The following is a 10,580-nucleotide window of genomic DNA, read 5'->3' as shown; positions in this document are numbered from 1 at the left end:
AGTTTTGTTCTATAAAATGAATGTCATCAAAATTCAATGTGTATATATTTATGATTATGATATCTTCTAGATAGATTTATCAATATTCAAAACAATGTCATTTTGACTTGAGGTCTACTTTGTCATAAGTGAGTATAACTACTGCTGGCTTTCATATTCTATTTTCTTGGAATATTATTTTCTAACTGTTAATTTTTGGTTCACACAGGTGAGTTTTTTTCAAGATAGCAAATCATCAAGGATTTTTGGTTTTGCTTCTTAATAGATTTATGGTGAAAATACTTGGTCCAGGGAGTGGCAATGTCAGGAGGTGGCCTTGTTGGAGGAAGTGTGCCATTGTGGGTGTGGGCTTTAAGACCTTCCTCCTAGCTGCCTGGAAGCCAGTCTTCTCCTTCCTGCCTTCAGAACAAGAAGTAGCGTCCACACTTTGGTCTTCATTCTTCTTGAGTNTCATGCTTTTAGAAAATTGTATCTTATATCTTGGGTATCCTAAGTTTTGGGCTAATATCCACTTATCAGTGAATACATATTGTGTGAGTTCCTTTGTGATTGTGTTACCTCACTCANGATGATGCCCTCCAGGTCCATCCATTTGNCTAGGAATTTCATAAACTCATTCTTTTTAATAGCTGAGTAGTACTCCATTGTGTAAATGTACCACATTTTCTGTATCCATTCCTCTGTTGAGGGGCATCTGGGTTCTTTCCAGCTTCTGGCTATTATAAATAAGGCTGCTATGAACATAGTGGAGCATGTGTCCAGTGTGGACACTGTGCCCCTTCTTAGAATTGGGAACAAAACACCCATGGAAGGAGTTAGAGAGACAAAGTTTGGAGCTGTGATGAAAGGATGGACCATCTAGAGACTGCTATATCCAGGGATCCATCCCATAATCAGCTTCCAAACGCTGACACCTATTGCATACACTAGCAAGATTTTGCTGAAAGGACCCAGATATAGCTGTCTCTTGTAAGACTATGGCGGGGCCTAGCAAACACAGAAGTGGATGCTCACAGTCAGCTATTGGATGGATCACAGGGCCCCCAATGGAGGAGCTAGAGAAAGTACCCAAGGAGCTAAAGGGATCTGCAACCCTATAGGTGGAACAACATTATGAACTAGCCAGTACCCCGGAGCTCTTGACTCTAGCTGCATATGTATCAAAAGATGGTCTAGTCGGCCATCACTGGAAAGAGAGGCCCATTGGACATGCAAACTTTATATGCCCCAGTACAGGGGAACGCCAGGTCCAAAAAGTGGGAGTGGGTGGGTAGGGGAGTGGTGGGGAGGGTATGGGGGACTTTTGGGATAGCATTGGAAATGTAATTGAGGAAAATTCGTAATAAAAAATATATTAAAAAAAGAAAAGAAAAAAAAAAACTTTGGTAAATAGAACATATTTTAAATGCAAAAGGGAGGTATCTAAAGTATATATATATATATATATATATATATATATATATATATAACAAGAAGTAGCACTCTCAGCTGCCCCAGCACCATGCCTGCCTAGATGCTGCCATGCTTCCCATCATAATGATACCTCTGATTAACTGAACCTCTGAATCTGGAAGCAAGACCCAATTGAATGTTGTCCTTTGAAGAGTTGCTGTGGTTGTGGTGTCTTTTCACAGGAATGAAACCCAACTAAGACAATAGTTTATGTTCACACCTGTTTGGGGTTCAAAATGCAGGTCTTCTGTATTTAGATGTCCTTACCTTACCCTGGGCTTAAAGGATTTTTGCTGTAGTTTTTATGCAATAGTTTTTTTTTTTTTTCTGTGCCTTTGGTCTTTTCTGTCTCATCTTGAACATCACTGGTTCACTGGTCTTGCCTTTTAATCATATCTCAGAGATCTTAAATGTGTAGTCATATTTGATTTTTTTAAATTCTTGTCTGACTGTAAGTATTCCTCACACTTGATCTAGTCTATTGGCAATGGCTTCTATTCCATTTTTTAAAACGTTACTTCTTGAACTTTTTATTTCTATTTTTTTTTCAGAATCTCTATTTCTGCTGAATTACTCATCCACATTGTTAAACATCTTGGGTTGACTTCTTTAATTTCCTTATATATGTATCTGAGTCCTCTCTGATGTTCATCAGTGTTTTAGAATTACTTTTGAATTCTTTGGCATTTCATCTGTTCCCATACATTTGGGTTCAGTTACTGAACATTCACGAACCTTTGCAGAAACTCTGGTGCCTTTATTGTCCGTATTCCTATTTCTATGTTGCAGTTTGCATATGTGGTTACCAATGTATTTTTCTAGTCAATGATCCAACCCAGGATCCCATTCTATGCTTGACCTCCATTCTATGATAGGGTTTCAGTCTCTGATGGTCAAATATTTCCTGACTTAAACACTTTAAGGAAGACTAGCCATTCACTTGGCAGAATGTGCTTCTATTTGAGCCTATAATGTTTCCTCATGACTAAATTTATATTGTGCATCTTGGATAAGATCATCTCAGTCAGTGCTGGGTCCTTCTATGGACACCCATATCAAAAGGCACATTGTGTCCATATTTCTTATTACTGGAGACATGATGATATTAACTTAAATCACTAGGATAACATGGTGAATTTCTGTACTAACATATTTTTTAACTTTTAAATAATATTTTATAAGATGCCTTGAAAACACTCAAGCATCTACCTATTTTTCCTCATGCGTTCCCTCATATTAGCATCTGCTGATGATCCTGCTCTCAACAATTACTATTTGCCACATGGTAATTTTTCTTTTTGTAGACAGGTGATTTTTATAAATTTATGAAACTACACCTAGATAAAGACATAGACAATTATGTGTACTCCAGAAGTTCCCCTCTCACTCCTGCCCAATCAGCCCTCCCTTTCTTCTCTTCCCAAGGTGACTACTATTCTGACTAATGCCTCCATACAATGGTAGTCTTCTATCTTCTCTCACTCAGTTCAGTGTTTGTAAGATTATCCACGTTGTTACACATCAGTCCTCCATTGCAACATAGTGACTTTTTATTTTCAGTTTCCACTATCTCTTCTACATTTGTGTGCAAGTTGCTTCTGGCTGCTATAGTAGAATGTCATGGGCTGGACAACTGAAGAAACCATTCACTTCCCATGATCCTTGTGGTTCAAAAGCCTGAGATCAAGACACAAAGAGATCTTGGGTGTGATGGGGGCTTTCCTGGTGTGCAGATAACAGTTTTCTTATTGTATCCTCATGTAGCAGAGTAGAGAAAGGCATCTTTAGTCTGTCTTCTTGGAAAGGCAGAAATCCCATCACTGGGATCCACCCTCATATAAACTTGAGCACCCCAAAAAGGTCCCATCTCTTAATATCATTCCATGGATGTTAGGTTTCAACATATAAATTTTAAAATGATACAACCTAGAGTATATAATAATTAATATTCTACCAGAAGCTTTTCTCATTTATTTGTTCAATCAATTATTTATCATATATCAGTATTCTCCTGCCTCAGCCTTGGAAGATTGAGATTATAGACTAAGGTTCCATGATTTCTAGGCCTTAGTGATTAGGAATTCTATGTACATATATGCATATGCATTAACCTACCTACCTACTTAAGTGTTAACTATCAACTACATTGACACCTCTAATCAATTACAGAGTTCATTTTAATATCTCCCTCGCTTCATTTGCAATATTCTTCTTTGACAATGAGGAACTTGACTCTCTTTATCCACGAAGTGTTTACTTTGTTCAATCATAATGACATCAGTATTGCTCATCCAAACTCCTTGTGTAAAATTGTTACTGATTAGAGAACAATATCTATGTATAGTTCTTTATCTGTGGCTTTAAGATACATCATCCAATTTTGTTTTTAATCCTTCCCTCTCTCTCTCTGTACATCACTCTTCAGTATGGTTGTATTACTCAGTTGTAGAGTAAGGTCCGTTTGTTCCTGTTTGTTTCCTATTTTGACTCCCCCTCCCCCATTCCAGCTGATTTGAATTATTTGGGGGCACATGAAATGTTGACATGATCCCAAAAATCAGAGTTGCACAGAGAGATCCTAGTTCTGCTGGGGTTTGCTCCTAGCTTTCAAAGTTTGATTTCTGGTTGGGGCGTTTTATTCCCCCAGGCTGGTCTGAGCCTGTTTGATTTCGTGTTGGAGAAATGTCTTACAGATTCCTTCTGCCTCCTGGGGCTTTGCTGGGGGAGTCATTTTTATCCATTGAGACCTTCCGGATGGTTGATAATAATTGTGTGAGTTCACTCATTGTCCCCTCTTCATTTTGGGATAGTCAACAGATTCCTAGTTCAATGGAGCGTTTTCTGCCAGTGCAGTATAGCAAAGCGCAGGTGGCAGGGGGAGTTACACGCTCCCTGATTGGGGTCTCTTTTGTCTGGTGGGATGGTGCATGGCCTTTTTTGTTCTTTCTTTTGCTTAGTACCCTGTAAATCCCTGCAGCTCTCCCTTCCAGTTCCAGCATGATGGTAGCTTCACACACTCTCCATCCTCAGTGTGACCTGAAGACTGGTGATATCAAATATTCAAAATTACTAAAATGGAAAACTAAAATGAAAAATCCCAATGAGCCTTCTCACGTATGCTGCCTCCACCCATGAGACATCACTGTGAGCGCAAACAGGTCTGGGAAAATAGGGGCTGGAGGAAAACACACAAAATGGACAGCCAATCACAGAACAAGGATCTGTCCACATCAGGACTCAAAGAATCTGAAAACAGAAAAGAAAGAGATTACAAAATAAAAACATAAACCAGTAAGGCCTCTGTTTGATCCAAGCAGAGCACGGCTTCTAGTGGAGAATGGGGTATAAAGGAAGCGGGAGACATCACTTGGCAGCTGGAACTCCCACAAGTCAAAACAGTCTGAACCACCTCACTATAGAGACTTCAGGAAATGGGAGGCACTATACATTCCCTTCAGGGAAGAAAGGAGATTGAGATACAGAAGTCATGGCAGAATGATGGGGAGCCTTCCTTGGCATTATGTATTAAAATGCCAGGTATCTCAACCTTTCTTAGGAGAATGGAATGTTTAAACAGTATAAGCAAAGAACCAAGAGAAAAACATCACAAAAGTGACATTCCCTTCTTCTACCACTCCCTTCATATCTGAACTGAATATACACAAATCCATATTTAATAGAGATAGGTAGGCAAGGGACATATAGACATGATAGACAGATGGTAGACCTGTGTAGACCTCTGACTACAGTCCAGGCCTTTGGAAAACAAATGGTCACACAGCTTAGATGGGTTTGGGATCTCAGAGCCTCACTGTGCCCCATCATGGCTCAGGCATAGTAGATTCTGGAGTTACTGTACACCAAAGTCACGAACTACCTGGAAACATGGAGTGGAGAGAAATGAGAGCTGCCACCCAAATACATGGTGTTATTGGTTTACCATGTCGAGTCTCCAGGACAGGTAAAAAGTAGTTCTAGGGGATGGAAGACCTGACTTCACTAGCCGATGCTTTCACAGCTGGAAACATCAAGACACAAGTTTCTAAGGAAACTCTCAGGATAAACTGTCATCCAAGAAATGAGCTGTTGGCAAAGGTGATAATGACATTTCCCAGCTCAAGAGGCTTGTGTGGAGATCCAAGAACCCCTTTGGAGAACCTCTGCCTCACTGTGGGGTACTGGAACCCAGGCAAGGAGCAGAAGAGAATACTTGTGGTAAAAGGCGGGGGGTGGGGGGACAGTGATATGTATGTTGTGGATCTGAGAAGGAAGGGAGACACCAGCAGAGGGGTCACAGCTCCTGAGGTTCTCCGTCTGACTGAGGAGCCGTCTCATATCCACTGGCAGTGACAACACACTTGATACTCTTCCTCTTTTCCCAGCCACCGGTCCTTTCTACTTTTCTGAAGGCCTAGGAGCTACCTTCTTGGGTTCTGCTGTAAGCCGAGGACAAAAGACCTGGAGGAAAGCAGAGGCAAATGGGGAGACCAGGAGAGAGCTTGTGGGATGAAGCACTCTCCATTGGTTTGAATGAGCTGGTCCCTGGAGCCCTTGGACTCCCAAGCAGACCTTGCTACCACCAACCCTGATAAAGTGGCTGGACCACCACTGGGTGAGCTCTCAACCAGGGGAGGGCACAATTGGTTCCATGGAAAGTGTTGAGAACACCAGTAGTAGCCTTTCAGTCCCCACTTTCCATCTTTGTTTTTACCTGTGTGTCCTTCCTTGGAGGGCCCAGTACTTCAAGGGCAGGCAGAAAGAACACCACAATAGTCACTCAACAAATCCCTAACCTACATCTGGAACAGGTCATCTTTCTTACCACACCCCAACTCACTCAAACTTTTGTGAGCCACTTAGTACAAAGTACTACAAAAAGAAATAAGCAATCCCCTGCCCTCAAATGAGACTACAGGGCAGGGAAGTAAGTGTCCAGAGCAAGCAGACAGTCACTGTCCCAATCTGGGAAGCCATGACACAGCAATCTCCTTGCTGAACACCACGAGTCAAGCTCAGGCACATGGTCTGAATGTTTGAGCCCCACCAACAACCATCAAAATAAAGTTGAAGTCCTGAATCCAAACACGGCTGCATTAGAAAGTCAGTTCATTGACATGAATGTCAATTCATGTCCTTATAAAAGAGGCCTCAGAGCAAGTTATAATGACACACATCTGTAATCTCAGTAGTAGGGAGTCCAATTCTAGACTAGCATGGGAAGGAAGGAGAGGGTTAGGGAAGAGAGGAAGAGAAAGAGAAAAAGGCAGACTGACTCCTACCATGTGCAAACAAGAAAGCAGAATTCACAGATCAGGAAACAAACTGTCACCAGCGAGTGTGCCGTCACCCCACTCCCATGCTTCTCAGCCTCTGGGACTGAGAGAAATAAGGCTCCACGTGGATGGATTCAGCCTTGCAGTTCTTGGTGGTTTTATTGTGACATCCCAAACAAATTTCAGCACTCAGCAACTTTGCTCTGACCTCTCCCTTAAGGAATAACACTTAGAAGAAGCTGAGGACTTCAAAATGCTTCCCACAGGCCAGCTACATCACCACCAGCTGGGAGGCAGTGGATGAGGAAGACTCTTGGGTGAATCTGGAATCCAAATGCATGTTCCAGTTTGAGGAACAAAGCCAGAGGTTGCAGTATGATGGTGGAAAGAGAAGAGAGGTTTAGGAGAAAGAAGATTAGAGAAGAGATCCAGAGCACTTGAGGTGGCAAACGCTCATCGTATGTATTAAATTTTGTTTTAAATCTTGGGACAACATCTCATCATTTTACCCAGGATGGGTTTGAACACCAAACTCAAGTGGCTCTCTTGCCTCAATGTCCTGTGTAGTTTGGGCTACAGGTACAACCATCACACCTAGCCTGTGTCTATTAATGTTTTAATTAATTATTTGAGTCAGTGAAAGTGAACATTAGAGAGACCTGGATTATATCGTGTGGTATCTGATGCCAAGACCAGCTTGTCCAGTCCCAGACTGTGGTCCACTTGAGGTTTTTCAGTGTACAAACATTCAGCCGTAACCTCCAAGCCCAGCAGGATTTATTCAGCTCCCTTTTTCCCCACCAAACCCTGACTACAGCCCACTGTCCCTAGATGGCTTTTCTCAACACCCCCACTTCTCCCCACTCTCCCTTCCCATGAGAAATTGACCAATTCCTACTTTATTCCTAACACAAAGTAGGCGCTCAATAATTGTGTGCCACATAATGAAAGTGTTGTGCTAGCAGGGTTGGATCAATTAGTGATTGTAATTGAAGTTGAATGTAATTAATTATATAATTTGGAGCTGTTCAAGTTTAATTCCATTCAAATTGCATCATGAAAACAAGGCATGAGGAAAGACTACGAATAAAAGGGAAGGAGCCACGTGCAGCGCTCCCATACACAGAGGACACATGGGAAGTACTTTGATGAGGTCAGGCTACTAAAGCAAAAATACCACAGGCTGAGTAGAAGAAGCAGATGTCTTTCTCATGGTTTTTCAAGGCTGAGAAGTTCAAGATCAAAGCACCAGTGGAGGTAGGGAAACCTGTGTCACCCTACACAGCCACCTTCCCCTGTGACCTTACAAGGCTAAGAGAATTAACCTCTTTTACATATGTGTGTGTGTGTGTACATACATACATACATACATACATCATACATACATACATACACACATACATGTAAAACACAGCTAATTACTATTTGGAGTCATAGCTCAAAATTAAGCACTTCTCTATGGTACCCTGGCTATACACTGGAGTTCCAGCTCAACAACGAACACTATTCACTTTTACCTTTATCCATGGCTGTGTGTTTTCAGTTTTTCATGCTGCCTTACAACTCTCTCGGACTGAGGTTTTAAAGCTAAGAGGAATCTTTAGACTAATAGTTTTTAGTCTAATGAAACCCAGCACCTTTTTTTTTACAACAAATGCTTGCCAATGTCCCCTCACAATCCCGAAGTGAAACTTATGAACTTTAAAACTTGTAGTACTTATGAACTACCCATGCATTTAATTTTCTGAAGTCATACTGATACAGGTGTGTTGCACTGGACATTCTAATGTAGGCTTCATGTAGCCATTAGTCTCCCAAAATAATGAGCAGAGAAACAAACCCTCTACCACTGCTATCACTGAATTCCTGGGAAACTCAGCAGGTATTAAAACCATGCAGAGTCTGTTTTGCCTGTAGTATAAACAGGACTTTTGCTACAGGAGCATGCTAAGTGGCATCTGGAAATCAAACTTGTCACAGAAAAGTTGAATGAAGTCCAACTGACCACAGAAAGACATCTGGCATCTGTGACCCAAACCTGTCAATCAGTATGGTCAAATAATTGTGGTAAACAAACGTGCACACACCTGCAGAAATGCCCTAAAGGGATCTCCAGTTCCACTGGGAGCCACTGACTTAACCTGGGCTCCTTAGATGATTGGTAAGAAGTCAGAGGAAGAGTGGGAAACAGATTTTTCCCTTATATGCCTGGTGATCAGTATCCACAAGTCTCAACACCCAGTGATCCTCCCCAGAAACACAACTACAAGAGATGGACTCTTTCAGAACAACTGTGGGTTCCAGTGCAAGTGACTCAGGACAATGCCTTAGTTGGAACTTCTCTTGCTGTGAAACAAAAAACAAAACAAAACAAAACACCAAACCACCATGACCAAAAGCAACTTGGAATGGAAAGGTTTCATTCAAGTCCTCAGTTTTATATCACAGTCCATTGTTAAAAGAAGTCAGAAAAGAACCTGGAGGCAGCAGCTAAAGCAGAGGCCATGCTGTTTACTAGCATGCTCCTTCTCATACACCCTAGGACCACCAGCTCAGCAATGGACACCCACAGTGAGCAGGGTCTTTGACACCACAATTATCAATCAAAAAACAAAACAAAAACGTAGGTTAGTCTTGCCCACAGGTCAATCTGATAGGGGTATTTTCTCATCTGAGGCTCAACGCTGGCTTGTGTCAAGCTGACATAAAACTAGACAGGGCAGATGGACCTTCACACCTCAAAAGAGCAAACTTCTGGAGGCAGAAGACACAGCCACATAGCATTGATGGCAACAGCCTCTAATCTAGAGACGGCCTCATCACAGAAAGACAGGAGTGTTCAGGCACTGTAGAGAAGTTAATCAGATCATTGTCCCATCCTTTTTGAGAGCCCTAAGTCTGTCTATCTGCAGTAAACAAAGGCTCCGAGTTAGTCAAGCCTCAACTAACAAAAGTACCACCCTGCTCCATCCATAGCAGGGACCTGGCATGCTGTGTTAGGAAGGGCTCTGGGGCCAACATTTCAGTTTTGTAGAAAGGATGCAGGCTTCAGTCTCTGGAGTTACCATCAGCCATAATGGGAAGGGGCAGCACCATGCTGAGATTTGTCATTACTGTTTTAGAGGCCCAGACAAATTCAGTCTACTGCCCTGCCCCAAAGCTCACACATTCTTTCAATGCTGGTAGTCTATTTCACTCCATCCACGCCTTTGTCTGAAACCTAAGACCATCTCCTCCCTTCATCTCCATCAGCTTCCTTAGAGCTGTTTCAACCCAGTCACCTCTTATTGGTTCAGTCCACACAAGTTGAGCACACAAGCTATCCCAGTCACTGGCTACAAGAAGAACTAGCAAACTTGCTATATTACACATAACAGTCATCATTTTTGGGTTCTCTAATTTACGATATGAACCACACAACTCAATGATGATACTAACTCCCTCCTTTGGAAATTAATGTGTCCTTAGCTAAGTGGGTTTTATGAAACTGAGTATTAAAATTGATTATCATTAATGTCCTAGGTATTTACTGCCAGGGCAGCAATATTTCTCTGGAAAGTGTCTTTAGGTACAATATTGGTTTATCTTTAAAGTTAATGAAAAGTAGGTAACCTAGAGAAATATATCCATAAGAGCACAATATAATCATTCACCAAATCTGCACATGTAATAAATACTTATTAGAAATATAAAATTAAGTCAAATGATCTTTCATGAATTGGCCATAAAAATCTTTAAAATGAAAAAATAATTAGGCAAAGCATTAACAGAAAGGTCAAATGACTTTGAAAATAGTCAAGAGATATTTAATTTTAGATAAATGAGTCTTTGCAAGAATTCTTAAACAAACAAGTT

Source organism: Mus caroli, chromosome 12, assembly GCF_900094665.2.
Source record: "Mus caroli chromosome 12, CAROLI_EIJ_v1.1, whole genome shotgun sequence".
NCBI classification, from domain to species: domain Eukaryota; kingdom Metazoa; phylum Chordata; class Mammalia; order Rodentia; family Muridae; genus Mus; species Mus caroli.
This window is presented reverse-complemented; position numbering follows the sequence as displayed.